Source organism: Hirundo rustica, chromosome 5 (genome assembly GCF_015227805.2).
Source record: "Hirundo rustica isolate bHirRus1 chromosome 5, bHirRus1.pri.v3, whole genome shotgun sequence".
NCBI lineage: Eukaryota > Metazoa > Chordata > Aves > Passeriformes > Hirundinidae > Hirundo > Hirundo rustica.
In genome coordinates, this window is record NC_053454.1 from 18,757,221 (window position 1) to 18,773,234 (window position 16,014).

At 35.1% G+C, this 16,014-nt stretch overlaps 1 long non-coding RNA gene across 1 annotated transcript in view; it reads left to right on the forward strand.

Annotated features, from left to right (window-relative positions):
- Positions 1 to 13,590, forward strand: part of LOC120753119 (uncharacterized) — a 34,490-nt gene extending 20,900 nt beyond the window's left edge. Inside the window, exons 4-5 of the long non-coding RNA XR_005700975.2 lie at positions 7,156 to 7,245; positions 12,587 to 13,590. This is a non-coding gene — a long non-coding RNA (uncharacterized LOC120753119). The remainder of the gene's footprint in view (positions 1 to 7,155; positions 7,246 to 12,586) is intronic.
- The last annotated feature ends 2,424 nt before the right edge of the window (positions 13,591 to 16,014 follow it).

Consider the following 16,014-nt stretch of genomic DNA (forward strand, 5'->3'; position numbering starts at 1 on the left):
ATATCACGTTTGTAGGATCTTTCTTCCAGTTCACAGTCTTCTGTTGTAACTCCTTCTAGCAAAAGTTATTGCAACCTTAGTGCCTTGCTAGCAAAAATTACACAGAGGATGTTTCTCCTCTGGAAAATGAGTTAGTGTTTTGACCTTGTTTTATTTATCTACGTCTTTTTATAAAATGTTTTCAGTATGGTCACCTAATTAAACGCAGAGATCATGACCTGTATGATTACTTGTATTTTCAAAGCAGCAGCAGAAAAATTCAAGCTGAACTTATTATCTGTATAATATGTATAAAAATATGCATACTAGGAAAACTTATTGGACATACTGTTTTAAAATATTTTGCGAATAAGGTAATAATTCATGAAAACTTTCAAACCACAGGCACTTTATAATATGGTGTATAAAAGTCGTCTCATTCCTGCTGAGGAAGTTTTATTAATTTAGGCATATAAATGTACTTTTGAGACACAATGCTAGGTACTTTTGAGACACTTATGCAATTGAAGGATAATTTATGTGAAAATTAGATGACTGTGTGCATCACCACTATCTCCACAAGCTTGGTTTACGCACTTAGACGTAGAAAGTGATGACACAGAACATAAATGACTCAGGTTATAATAATTTCAATAAATGTTGTCCAAATCACTCTCCAAAACAGGGTTGCCATCATGCATACTGGGAGAATTCCCTCAGCTAGGGATAGTCCTCAGTCCATGCTGTTCCCTGAGCATTTCACTGGCATTTTTTTGAAGATTGCTATTTGTCCATATATACATTTGTCCATACTGTAAGTAAAGCCAGCCCTACAGCTTGTGTCAAAATCCTGATCAGTTTGCTAATGCAGCTGTCGTCTAAGAAAGCTCCAGAGACCTATTTTGTGGACATAAAATGGAGTCGTAAGATTAGAAAGCTTCTACTCTGATTGTTTGATATTCCTGGAGGACAAAGAATCCTGAGTTCTGGACCACTTGTGCAATTATTTACTGATTCTTAATGCAGAAGGATAAATAAGCCATCCCCAAAAGAACAATAGGACCTTGTTTCCCCGTCTTGTATGAGAACAGCTTAATATCTGGCAATATTCAACTTTCTCTTGCACATATGCTGATTGCTTGGCTTATATATCCTTATGTAGCCTTTCTGCTTTAGATATCCTTATACATCCTTTCTATCTGGTGATACAGTCTCAGCCATACAGATTGAGAAAGAGCTCTCTGTTGTGTGAGTTGCTACTATTCAAATAGGCCATGATTTTGTGGACAGAGCATCTTTCCTGAGGTATTTAAGCTGGTATTTTGACACCTCTCTGAAACTGATGGGGGACTAGAATAGACATTATTTACATCCTGGAGGAACACCTAAAGGTACAATGAAATAAGTGAAAAAAAAAAAAAATAAAATAAAAAAAGAGGGTTCTTGCTGCCATCAGGATTGCTTTGTAAATAATGGAGTCCAATATTAGACTGTAAATCTCAGCCTCATTTAGTTTTAAGCCCAGACAAAGGCAGGATATCATCCATTCCCTTTTCTTCTGCATATAGTGAGCTTTGGCTTAGACAACATCTGAACTACTATATAGCTATTTAGATTGTCTAAACATGGGCAATTCTTGCCATTCAAGTGATTTAGGGATTTAGAAGGCAATTTAGATCACCAAAACCTCCTGCAGGGTGTTGTATAACATTAGCCATGGGAATATTTGGACCCCTTGCTAAATATTAAAGCCATGTTCATATTTAAACAATTCAATTCTCTTTAAGACTGTGCACAGCATTATTAAAATCTACTCGTCTACTTAATTCCCTCAGGCCTAAGTTATCCCTTTATATGGAGCTACTGCACGCTGGAAACAGCTGCTGTCAGCAAAAAAAGCCTATCTGAAAACCTACAAAGCTTCACAAGCCTTAACAGCTTAACAGACCACTACAGAACAGAGGTGTGAAGTTTACTGAAGTCCAATTGATTAAAGTCACATGCCAGTCTTAGCTGGAAAGAAAAGAAAAGAGGTATTTATAAATATTTGGAAAAGTCTTTCAAATAGAGTTGGCAAGTCCAGCTTCCTTGAAGATTTCTCAGTCTTTGTTGTATTGGGATAGATCTGTAAGTAATTTAAGATAGTACAGATCCATCATTTTCAAAAGTACATCTGGGCTTACAGGAGCTGAGACTCTCACCCTGTGAATTTTAGAGCACAGCAGGGTCTTATGTTGTATCCATAAAATACCCTGCTGTGAAGTTAAAATTATTGCCAAACAATCATGCATTTTTTAAAAAAGAGTGGTATCAACCATTTGGCTCATGACTACAAATTTATCAGAAATAAACTTAGCAAAATGTCAGGAAAAACTGGCCAGTTGGGGAAGATATTTTTATTTAAGTAGAGCAAATGGTCCTTTCTGGAAATCTGAAATAGCACAAGTCCATATAAAACTAATGACAGACAACCAGAGACTATGATGCAGCATAGTACAGTTCTTCAAAACTCCCAGGTAACTTGAGAAATCCTCTGTTGAAATGCGAGGTTCTTTAATTTCAACCACTATGGAATCAGAAGTTGTCTTTATATATTTGTATTGAGTTGCCATGGTGTCCTGGTTTAGGGTAAATTTGGGAAGAAACTTCCAAAAGAGTCCCTCTAGAAAACAATTTTTTGCGGCCTCTCCCCTTACTCTTTCAGAAAAAGATTTCCTTGGAGAAAAATGGAAAAAAACCCTGCTTATTTAACAAGCATAGTATTCACAAGTGTAAAAATTTAATAATATTAAGCAATAAAACCTCTCGCTTTTCTGAAGAGATGGCAAATTCAGAAAGTCCCTGTCGTGGGGTGTAGCTCAGCTCACTCAGTCTCTTATCAGCTCCTCCAGTGCTGGAAAATGCTGTCCTGGGCCCTGGTGGGCTGCAGGTGTGAGCTCCAGGTGTTTTTCTGAGTTTTCATTTCAGAGAAGGGTTGGTCAGTTCCAACAAAAAGAAAAGTCATTTCTGGGGAATTTCTCTGCCTCAGCTAGCTAAAAAACACCTAACCAAAAGCAAAGGAGAGCTCTCTGCCACTGTCCACGCTGCAGACAACACAGTCTGGAGAAGGATGCGTAGGAGCAAGTGCAGTTTCTGCAAACAAACTGTGTACTTCTCCCCACTTTGCTCTCGGAATCAGTCTTAAAGGTGCAGAACTTAATATCCAGCATAAACAGAACAGACAATTGAGGATAAAAGCATCACAAAGTCACCCTAGGACACACAGGTACCATTTTGTTTGTGGATGAAATAGTGCAGGCCTTTAGAGAAGAGCCTTTCACAGTCACACCAAGATCTTACCAAGCTCAAGACATCTAGCTGGGGTTGGATGTGAGAGGTGCAGCAGGAAGAACAACCAAATGAGATTTTGCTTTCAAACTGTAAGAATAATATTATTTTGCAGATATGGAGATTTGGGGTAAGAGAATACAGAGTGTGGAAACCCTAACAGGTATTCTACAGTAATTGCTGACTGATAAACTGCAAATGTAAAAAAAAGCTTTTTTCCTTATAAATCTTATAATATCCTTCGTTTGATAGAAAACGTCTTTGAGAACTTCCAAAGATATTGCCTGAGAAAGGCCCTAGATGCAATTTTTTTTTTTTTTTTTTTTTTTTTTTTGTGGAATAAAAAAAAAAATTAAAAAAAAAGTTTTTAAAATGGTTCAAAACATCATCTATCCAATACCAGATATTCAGATGGTGAGTTAGTAAAGTATTGAATCATTATCTGTAATTACTTTGATAACTCTGAAACTGAAGAGGCAACATGGGTGAAGGTTTGTGTTTCATACAAATAATTTGGAATAAAGAAATAGGTTAGAAGCTAAAAGAAACTACCATTTTCAATACCATATTCAGGGGTCCTATTGTGTTTGGATTTTAGTTCCTTACTCTAAAAGCTTGGATAGAAGACACAGATTGTGAAATGAAAATAGTTTGTAACAGTGGCCTTTCATTATGAAGCTTGAAATAGAAGTAAGAATGGTCACACATGCCCACTTAGATCTTGCACAAAAGGAAAGAGATGGTGGCTGCTTTGAATTTAAAGGCTTTAAAAGATGATCTCAGAGGTTTCTGCTAATGCAGGCATGAATCAGTTGGCTGTATTTCCTATCCAAAAGTTCCTGAGTTTGTGTCTCTTTTGTAAAATTTAAATTGTGTCATAAATACTATTGGTTAGTGTTAGATGGATCTGTGATTAATTTTGTTCATGCTAGGAAAATGATTCTTTACCTGAGGGTGTGTCCTTAAACATTTGTGTCATTGCTCACAGTGCATACTGACACAAACAGTGTAAGTCCTATGAAAGATAATAAGAAGAGATTTGAGTTTATTCTGCAAAAACCGTTATTCTTCTCTCCTTTAGCAGTTTTAAGAACACAAATTTAGTTTATTATTTCATTTTGTTATTAAAGACATAGTTGGATGGAGAACACACATAATTTAGGAAGTACAGGAAATGAGGAAATTATGATGTTTGTGTGTGTCCAAACAAGACAGCTTTTGTAAATGGACACAAATATTATACACAGATTTCAGCTCAGGTTGCAGAAGGAATATGCTGCATTTAGGTATAGCAATAGAGCTAATCAGCCTGTCAAAATTTAATAACCAAATGTCTTAAATTCTAGATAATGGAGAAAAAAACTCTTTTATTTTTCTTTTAAGTACTATCTCAGGGATTTTTGTGTTCCTGGATACATAACAACAACAACAACAATAATATGGTGAGACAGCAAATGGAAGTAGGAGTTATAGTTAAGGTCCTTCAGGCAGAGATAATAGATCTTACAGTTGCTGGCAGCCTGACATTCCTTTTACTTGTTATTCAAAGGAAAACTACCTTGCTCTTCTTCAATCAATAGGTTGGGGCTTTTAAAAAATAAAAGTAGTCATGCTTCTGAGCTTTACATTGAGTAACACCCTGTCTCTATGAAAAAGGTGAAGGGTATTTAGCATTCATATCATGCTGGACCCCCTGGATTAGGATGAAGGAGCCAGGGGCCTTCATTTGCTGACAGTGGGTGATTTTGGGAATAGGCTAAAGCTGATGTTTAGAGATGATGGGAACTAGAGGGCTGCCCAGAGCAGCACCTAGAGAGGCTTCTGTGTCTCTGAGGTAAACAGCACTGTGGAGCAGGATTTCCTCATGATATTCTTGGACATCTACAGTCTGTTAAGCTCCCTCAGAAGCAAAATGTCAGTGGTCTGGATCCTGCCACAGTCTTGTTAGCAAAGAAGTTATTCTAAAAGAGTGAGTTGCATAGAGTGAGAGCTACCTTGTTTGTCTAAAATTTAAAAACCTATGATTTGAACAAATTGTCATTTTATCTTCCAAAGAACACATTACCTCTGCTGTGCGGAATACCCATATGATCTGCACTGTCAGATTCTATTATTATTGTGACAGATACTGTAGCATATAAATTTTAAACTAATGAAAAAATGTCATCTACCTTTTGGAGGTAAATGTTCAAAGTGCATCAGATATTCAATTTGATAGACCATTCTTCAGACAGTTTGAGAAGAATTGCATATTAAAAATACAGTGAATGGGAGAAACCCTCACTTTTACCCAGTTTTACATTTCTTAAACTAATTCTGGAGAACTCATGAGGGGTCTACTTCCAAACATGTTTCTTTACTCAAAGTGGCTTGGAAAAAAAAAGGTAAATAAAATATTTCTCTATTAAGATAAATTTGATTTGACTAAAAAAAATAAAACAGAATATTAAAATTTAATAATGCTGATTTTCTGGTTTTTATAGTCTCCTGGTGAAAGGGGAAGGAATAGCTCCAGTTTATTGCTTTCATATTATTCTGTAGCTGAATGGTGTCAACATTTATGATTCTCTAATAAAAGAACACACACTTGGCTTTTATAGGCTAGAGCAGTTGATAAATTCCGTTAGATGTTTTAATGCAGACAACTTTTCTTATGGAAAAAGAAAAATAAAAACCTTTTCAGGTTCCAGATACAACAAAATTTTGGATGTTTGTAAAGCTGGAGAGAAAATGAAGAGCTTGAAAGCTGAAACCCTTAGATAATTTCAGTTGGAAGATGCTTGAACACAAGGGCAAATATGAATCTAAATATGAAATTTTCTAGACAGTTTTGTTTGCATGTTCATTAGCATTTTCATGTTAGCATTAGCATTAGCATTTTCTTATGTTTCAAATGCTTCATTTCACCAATTAAATCATTGCTTAAAATATCAACAGGTGCCTATTATCAATGAGAGCAAAACATCACACTTCGTTAATGTATTTGTATGACTTGTTACTCTCATCTTCCCTCTTTCTGTTACATACTTTTGGAAACCATAGCTTTTTAGCAAACCATAGAGGATATAAACCAGCACATAAATAGTTATTCTTGAAGGTACTAATGCTCAGACTGAAATTATTTAGGGTACAATTTAAACAAATGTTATATGATTTTTATTGTAATTAGTTTCAGGGACTCAGGAATGTAATAACTATTTACTCCCTTCCTTGCTTTCTGAAAGTCAAAATTTGAGAAATCCACCATTACAGTTGGCTTCCAGAAATTCTCCCATTAACTTACTGGAAAAGCTTCCTTTACTGACTGAAAAAAGAGGGAAAGAGAAACACTTCCTCAGAAGTTAAAAAATCCACACTTAGAATAATCTGTAAGGCTCATCCTGTCAGTGGAAGTTTAGTTGTTTTTTGAAATGTGTTTCATTTCTGTGTTCTCAGTAGATACAAGGGCTTTTCTTACCATCTGTGTGGGTTTTTTTGGTGCCTCAAGAGCCAATGCACAGGGGAGAAATTGGAACCTTTCAGGACTTACTCAGGCAAAACAATGGGAACAGGAAACTTGTCACGTCCATACTCAGCTTCCTTCCAAACAAAGCCCTTGTACTGCTTTGGCAGCTAACGCTGAATAATAAATCAAGTTATAGGAGATAAGCTGAAGAAAGGAAAACAATGGATTTTTCACTCTAAAAGGGAAGACATTCTATTGTAAAGAAACTTGTCATTCTGAAAAATCCATGACATTTTAAAACTCATCCCTGCAGTCTGATTAAATATGGAAATGATCTTTAGACAAAGTGAACATTTCACAGTTCTTGGCTTGATTTTTTTTTTTTTTTAATTTATCTCCTACAGTTTCAAACAATTTCAGAGGATGTAAGCCACATGTGGTTTACCATTGATCTTTACCATAAATCAGAAGAATGATGAAATTTGTGGAAAAAGGTCAGTGAACTTTATTCCAGTTCCCCTTCGCTTATATCTTCTGTTATTTAAAATAAATTGTATTATTTTGTGCTACAATAACTTCTTGTTTTGGGGGGACAACAAGTAATATCTGGGATGTTATTTACTTTGATTCTATAATAGAGTTTTGTTCATTTTCCGGTATGAAAAAGCCTCAGAGAAACACAGCAGGAACTCTAACATCAGATATTAAAACTGTTTTATTTTTTGGGAGAGCAATAACAGGCTTTATTTATTTGATTTCAGCTTCATTGCATAAGTAAGTAATAGTTATCCCTTGCATTTTAGTGGAAGGAAAAAGATCTAGTTTTGCTAGGATTACGTTATCAATGAAATGTAATAGGTAAAATATTTTTCTTTGTTTTTTCCAAAGAAATATTTTAGAACAGGCTGAAGTACAGACACTGGGAAATGAGAAAAAGGCAGAACCTTCTCCCTTACTCAAAGTTGCATCAGGTTTTTGTTTGGGACTTCATCCACCATTCATAATTTTTAAAAAATTTTGCTCATCAAAGACCAATCTGAACATATTTTTTCTTTTTTGAAACATAAGAAGTGTCCAATTCTTAGGAATACACTGCATAAAAATCTTCAATAGAATATGCTTGACTTCTCCATAAATAATTTTGCTGTATGAAATCAGAGCTTATTATATTTGGTCTTATTCATTTTGATGTGCTGTGATTTTCTTGCTGCATGCTGTAGGTCATGCTGGGGGATTAGTAATACAGCCATTCTGCTACTGACTAGTGACTGACAGAAGTTGTTTTCATAACCTTTTTTGAAGATTGCCACATCTATATTTTTATTTCTGTTTTCCAGCTTATCTTGACTTCAAAATACTTGCAAGCTCCTTATCAGTAGAGTTTCCAAACTTGCAGTAAGGAATAAGTTCGTTTTTTTAGCTAGCACGCTATCAGCTCAGGAAAAAGTCACTTAAAAACATGAGCAAAAGAGTCTCAATAGATTTTAATTGTAACCTTGAAAGAAAAAGGAATGTTATCTCAAATGATCAAGCCTAATTATTCAGGACTTTAAAGATCATTATCAAAACTTCAGAGTCAAGTTAGATGTACTAGATAAGCCTGACTGCTGGATGGATTTCAGAAGATCCTTGAGAGAAAGCTGCTTTGGCAGGCTGACCTTCATCTGAAACACACATGTACATGGGCACTCACCCAGCTAGTGAAATATTTTGTACAGCAGTAACTTCCAAGTCTATTTTTTTTCCTAAATCACAGCATTGGAGTTCACAGAGGAAAGTTTTCTTTATGTTTTAACAGAACAAATATACAAAAAATTGTAGATTATTTTATCTTCATGCACATGAACAACTTAGAGTATTATTATGCATGTGCCTAAAGATGAACCACCTTATTTACCTTTGCAGGATGGAGAGAGCAGCATTGTGCTTAGGTTTAATGCTGCTGCCAAAAGCCAGTTAAACAGATTATTAAGAGCTGTAGAAGCAGTTTAAATTCTCTATCTACATTAAAAAAAACCCCAAAAACAAACAAACAAAAAACCCAAAAACCCCCAAAACAAAAAAAAAACCCAAAACAAAACAAAAAAACCCCCAAACAACACAGTAGCAGTGGCCTTAGAAGTGATGAATCAGTGTAGAAAGGAAAAAACCTCTTTCTGTACTTTTTCAGTTTGCAGTATGAAGGTGTGCTCTGAAGTGTGAGTTTGAAGGTTTTACCTGGATTTTAAAATGTATTTTATTTTGTGTTACAATCCGATTAGTGAGAGATGCCTCAGCCCAAACTAACTGCAGACAGACCATATGCCACAGTCAATAATATGGATTTTATTTAACAATGAGTGTGAGGTAGACCGATTCAAAGAAACAGAAAAGGGGGCTAGGGAGAGAGAAAGACCAAGCAGAAGAACAGCTGTGGGTCCAGCAGTGTCCCTTGGTCCTTCTTCGCCCTGGACTTCTTGGTGGTGGGAGCCGCAGAGCCATTCTTCTGTGGGTACCACCTTTATACAGCCCAGGTTCTGGTGTCCTTGGGGTGGTCACAGATGCCGTTCCCATAACTTGGGCTGACATATGTATGGACAATACATGTGATATATGTATGTTGCTTCCTTTCCCACAGTTTGTCACAGTGGGAATTTTTGTCTGGATGCATTAAGCAGGATGTGCTAACCAGATTGCCTCTACCAGGCCTGGAATTAGCGCCTTTCTGTTGCAAATGCCTCTCTTCTGTGCTTATCTCAAATACCTACTGTGGTGGCTTATTTTATGACAAGATTCTTCTGTGGCCTCGACAGTGTTTGAGACAGGCACCTGGGCTCTTTAAGTTGTGAGAAGTGTTTCAGTATTTAGGTGAGAGGTGTTTCACTATTTAGAATTAAATATTTAATATTCAGTGGTTTAGTAGATGGTTTCATAACTTTACGATTTAAGATTGACTGCAAATTAAATTGTTTCTTTTTTCCTACTCCTGAACATTGTTATTTTAATTTTTAATTTTATTATTAAATTTGCTACAATTTGACATGAATATGATATACTAAACATAATGATATTATAAAAGCTTATGGAGATTTTTTTTTACATCAACTACTTATAGCACTGTATTCTACTGTATTCTAACAAATTAACAATATGTTCTCAATAAACACCATTATAAGCCCTACAGCTACTTTAAAAGAAAAGCACAACACAACACAGAGTATTTCAAAGGATATCTACTCTGATTATTGCATGGCACTACCCATGAAATGCACTAATACATTTTAACTAGACTTAAACATAAAATGAAAGTTACATTTCTGAAAGTTCATTTCCATTCTTTCTTCTAAGATAGTAGGTAAATCAGAAAGGACATGGAACTCCTCATGCAGTAAGGGAAATTCAAATTGGAAGGGGCAATTTAGTATGTTAGCAGGTCTTGCACCACTATTTCTCTGACTTGAATAACTCATTTGAATACTCAGTGAGTGCAGGATGCACTTTGAGGAAAATTTTGCTAGACAGTGAGTGTTTTCTAATATTTTTATTTTCCAGCTTCAGTTAAAATACTTTGAAACTCATTTATTTTTTATCCTCCATCATTTTCTTGTTTGAAATATTTTGTCACAAATTTTCAGTTCAAATGATCCCTTATCAGTCAAAATGCAAGTCAATATTAGTGCTTTTTACTCTATTTTTACTTTCTGATTTTTACTTCTCTTTTACAAATAGAAGAAAAAAAACCCATAAATGTATACTAAGCAAATTAATTGCATAGAAAAGAGAAGGAAGAGAAGAAAGGATGTATGAAGTCCTCAAATCAAATAGTTTCAGGTTACCCCATGAAGATCCATTATCAGCTATCTGCAGTGTGGGAAGGATGACTTATGAAGCTCACAGGTGCTGGCTTTTGTATTTTGTTTGCCTTGCAATGTGTATGTCTCAGCAGGTAGCTATTCACACACATTCTGTCATGCAGTGAGGTGGTAAGGGTCATGGCAGGAAAAATTCTAACAGATTCATTAAAATCATGTTCATATTAATCTAAAACTCAGACACATTGCAAATAATGAAAGAGCTCTGCCAGATACTCCAAATAAATAATGGCAAAATCTATGCAATAAATAATTCAGTTATGTGTGTCTTCTATTTTACAGAAACTTCTAAAGTGTTATAGGAAACATTTTTCTTAAAAAAAGGACAAACTTTTGGAAGTGAAGCAAATCTCTCTTTCCAGCTCTAATGATAAGTTTCTTTTTAAGAACTATGACATGGAATGCAGCTTCTACTGTATCTTTCAGAATTGCTTACTTGATCATAAAATGAGAAGCAAAGTTGAGTGTATAGATGTGTTGCTGGGTCCTTTAACTCCTGTTCTCAGTAATAGTTCTGCGGAACTAAGTTATATGCTTGTCATTAAACATGTAATCTGAGGCATATATATATTCCAAAAAGGAATGCCTCTCATTATTGTTTACTTATAAAAATGGGAGATATGTCATAGCTGTGAGCTAAATACCTCCTTTGCATTCACTTCTCAGAGTTCCCAAGAAAAACAATAATGTTAATGGAAGGTAGAGCATTTAATTTCAAATTTAGAGGCTTTTGTTGATAATGTTATTTAAACCCAGGAAGGTTATACCTAATTATAGATATGGCAGCGTTTTTGACAGTTCACCCTCTTTAATGGATTATCTTTCCTCATTTAAATATAAGAAGTAGGAATAATAAAAAAAATGAATCTACACATTTAACAAGCTTCTTTTTATATGCGTAATAGCTATCTTTGAAGAAGAATACACTCCACACTGAGTTTTAAAAAACTGACAATATTTATTAAGCCACAAAAGAGCTTATGTAGCTTTGTGATTATGGACAGGAAAGAATTTTTTAAAAAGGCAAAGTTAGCAAAAAAAAAGCTTTAAAGTAAGCAGAAATTACATGTCAGTCATAGACATTAAAGCTGGCTGTTTTAAAACTCCTACTGCTAAGCCCTGGGCATGAAACAAGAAAATGATGAGGTAGGCTGAATGAAATGCACACAAATGCTAATGTTTAGAACCTTACCTAAAGTTAAAAATACAAATGCTTGCTTTAAGGAAAAGGTTTCAAATAAAATAAAAGAATCCATCACATGAGTCTGTATGAATACAAATATACTGAAATCCACACATACGGAATATGTTAAAGATAGATTTTCCTTTTCTGTTGTGAAATATTCCTACTGTATGCTCTAAGAAATACTGGTGTTTACTGTTACAGGAATGCAGAAATAAGAATTTTTACTGAATAAAACCACATGGTTTTATCAGGGGAGGGAGGAACCTGGCAGTTTTCAAGAGAAGTAAGACTGTTATCATTGCATACAATACAATCAGCACAAATTAATTTATTTCCTGCTTTTTTTGAATGCTCGCTGTAGTAAATCACAGCATTTGCTGCAGAATTCTGTAGAAGATTATGGACTGAGAATGTTTCTTAGAATTATTGTCAGATGTTGCAAAATTAAGTATTTGATTTAGGAAACCACATCTAAATTTCCTTATCTATGGCATTAGACATATTTCTATGTATCTATTATAAATGCACATGAATGTGTGTTTGTGTGTGTATAGTATTGAGAAAAATCAATTTTGTTTCTACTGTGTTCATCTGTAAAATGAAGCAATGTTGTAAAAATTAAAAATATAGGTATCTATCATAATAACCCCCCAAATCAACAAATTACAAAAATTTTCAAGTTAGAACAATTCTCCTTCTCTTTCCTGACCCAGAGTCTTAGACTGCAAGAAAGGAGCACTGAGAAAGCAATGGAAAGGGCAAGGATTCACAAAATTTACCATGTATTCTTCATTGCAGATGGGAAGAAACAGAGGACTCAGCTCACATATTTTCCAATGCATTTGCATTCCCTTCTCGGATGCCTCTGTCCTACAGACTTTTTCCCACCCAGTCTAATCACCTGGTGTGCACCTGAATTGCAGCCAGTGGACTTGGTCTCTCTCTTGGAAACAACCATACCTTGAAGCGAAGAGCTGATGAGAGAGAAACTCCACCAGTCAGAACAGGAAAATCTAGTCTCTAGGGAATCTGTCTCCATTTTGTCTGCATTCATGTTTTACCCTAAATGATTGTTGATTTATATACCTTGAGTCAGCAAGAATAACAGTGACTCGTAATGACCCTGTTCTGCCATTGCATATGCTATTGCTTGGTTTTGTTACTGCTACCATATTATTTCTGTTCCCTCAGAGTGTTTCTGTTTTATAACATGTTCTTTTTTTCCATGGACTTGGATGTGTGCAGTACAGTCAGGCTGAAGCACTGCATGAGATCTTTGCATCCTTCCATCACAGACAGTGATAAACACTGTAGTTTTTGCAACGTACAGTTCCATTTTCAATTTCCTACTATCCGTGTTAAAATTAAACATATTCAACTTAAAATGCTCTTCTGAATCAGCTAGGAGAACCACCTTTATTGGAACTGTTCATTAGTTAAGACTGTTTTGAATTTATTTGTGTGTGTGCATCTGTCTTCAGAAATAAAAACAGAGTATAGAAACAATTAATGTAACATCCCATCCAGAATGCTCTCCCTACGATATTGCAAGAAAACTGTTTTAACAATAACAGCCGGCCACATGCTGTTATTTAGTCATTATTTTAGTCAGAAAACTTGAATAAAGATAACTGAATTTGACCTAATAATAAGACAATAAATTATGTGACTATTGCAGATAAAGCCTTGTGAAATATAAAGCCTTGACGTAATGGCAACTGCTCAACTCATACCTTTGAAGTAAGAGCAGTGCTAGCTGTTTGACTGAAATGTTGCAGGCAAATGTAAACTGCAAACAAGAGTTCAAGGAAATTTAGAATAACAGAATAAGCTTTGTTGTTCTATAAAAAATACCATTTTGTTCTAAAACGAAATATCACTATAAGGTAATCAATACTTATTTTATATGAGACAGTTAAAGAAAAAATACAGCTCATAATGTTTTCTTTGTCAAAAATAAGTACTTTTATCTTCATGAAGGAAGTGGAAAAACAAAAGCGAACATTCAAAATTCCAGCATTTGTGTCCTTTCATAATCTGACATGAACAATGTAATTCAAAGGCCATCAGAAACAAAAGTTCTAGCAAACTCCACAGCATTTCTGAATCTGGAGTTCCCAATCAGACTTAGCAAGGTGATATGTACATTGTGTTTTACAGTCTGTTCTGCAACGCTACTGGTTTTTTACCATTAATATATGAAACCAAGTGCATCGATATAGCTGCCATTAGAACAAAAACCTAATCTCCATTTTAAGAGTTGGTGTGCTCTAAAATAAAATAATTTTTTAATATAGCCATTGCCACAAACAACACCTCAGGGCTTCCATATTTATTAGAAGCAGCACCTAAAATCATGAACTCAGATATCTTACAGAAACTACAAATAGATATTTTTAAAATATCAAATACAGGATCCAGACGCTTAATTGTTTTCTCTGCTCGAAGCCCTTATTCCCAGCAGCAAAAAAGCCAGTGCAGAGATGCAGCACGTAATAGGTTCAGGAGAGGTACACATATCATTGTACATTCCTTGTCACTGGAAATGGGCTGGGTACACCAGTGGAGCAATGTAAACTTGAATTCTGACAGAAAGATTCACACTACTGGTCGTTTTTCACAACCTTTCTGAAGGTGACATTTCATCTCATGAATTTTCATTAGAAAATATGTTTCACTCCATACAGGTAAAAACTATTGTCTTAAATACATGCAGTGAATATTCTTGTCTGGAATTTGCAAACAATTATCAAGTCAAGAATTGATCAGTCACAATTAAGAGCTGTAACTCAGTCATCAAATATGCAGCCCTTGTGAAAGCTGCATACTTGTGGAAAAGTCTATGCAAATAAAGCATGAAATTTAAGAAAAAAAAATAAGAAGGGAAAAAAGACACCCAAATGATGGTATTTATTAATATTGATGTAAGAGACATATTAGCTGAATGCAAATCCAAAGGCTACTCCTACACTAGTGAACTAATTAGTGATGGAGTGCGTCTTTTTTGCCAGTGTCAAAGATCTGTTGCTACGTCCTTATCATTAAGTTCTCAGGCACCAAAATCCCATGCTTGTGTATCACATTGGGTTTTTTTCGGGGGAGTAGTAGGAGGCAAGAACAAAACTGTGCCACTGAACTTCTTATCATGAATGTAGGTGATGGCTTTCCAGTGTTTTTCTTCACTCTCTACAATATATAGTTTATAGTTATGGAAATAGTGTGAAAAGCTAAGTACGTAGCTATGTTGGATGTTAATTATTGCAAATGTTACTTAATGAAAATCATTGGTATATCTTATTGTAATCTACAATTCAAAACCATTCTATTTTAAGAAGTGGTCAATTCCCATTTTCAAAAATGACCCTAAGACACTAGGAAACAGGATTGACTAGTTGCAGGGTGTATACATGTATTTTTATTCCAAAACGAGTTTTTCTTGAATTTTTACTTACTGTATTTGGAAACTTATTTACTTACTTGGTGTCCTGCTGTGTTATGTAAATGACAAGCTTCATATAGAGATAATAGTCCTGAACCAGTGTCTTGGTTTTGAATGACAGTTGCCTGCCAGGGAAATCTAGAGCCTCCCTTTGAATGGAGAATGTAAACCCCCTTCCCTCCAAATTATTATAATTTTGCAATTAGGGGCTCTCAGGCAAAGACATGGGAATAGGAGTAACAGTTCTTTTTTAGGAATATTAAAAAAAGGAAAATACAAATGTGGTAGTACAAAAAACCAAGCAATGAAGCAAACAAAGATCCTGGAAAACAGCCCTGACAGAGTCAGGGGTATGACCTGGTGCCTCGGTGGTCAGGGTGTTGGAAGCAGTCCAAATAAACCAGTCACTTACCATCTAAAATAAATGGGATAACTTAAGGCTTAAGAAAGCAGAGGGAGAGGAAAATAATTATTCAATAAAGACAGAAGAAAAAATCGGCTCTGGACATTGCCCAGAGGAAACAAACAATATAAGAACTATATCACTGAATCTGAACACAGCACAGAGCTTAAGCGACAAAAACTATGAACCCATGACTTTCTATAAAAAAACATTCCATGGGTTCTATAAAAATGTCTCTTCCTAAGTACTTCATAGACAACTACAATTAGATGCCAGGACACAGAGAATATGAATCAGTATTTTCTGAAAATGGAGAGGAATCCCCTTCTAGCTTACTTCATTGCTTTTGTCTTTATGTCTTTCTATAGGCATGTTCTCTCCGAA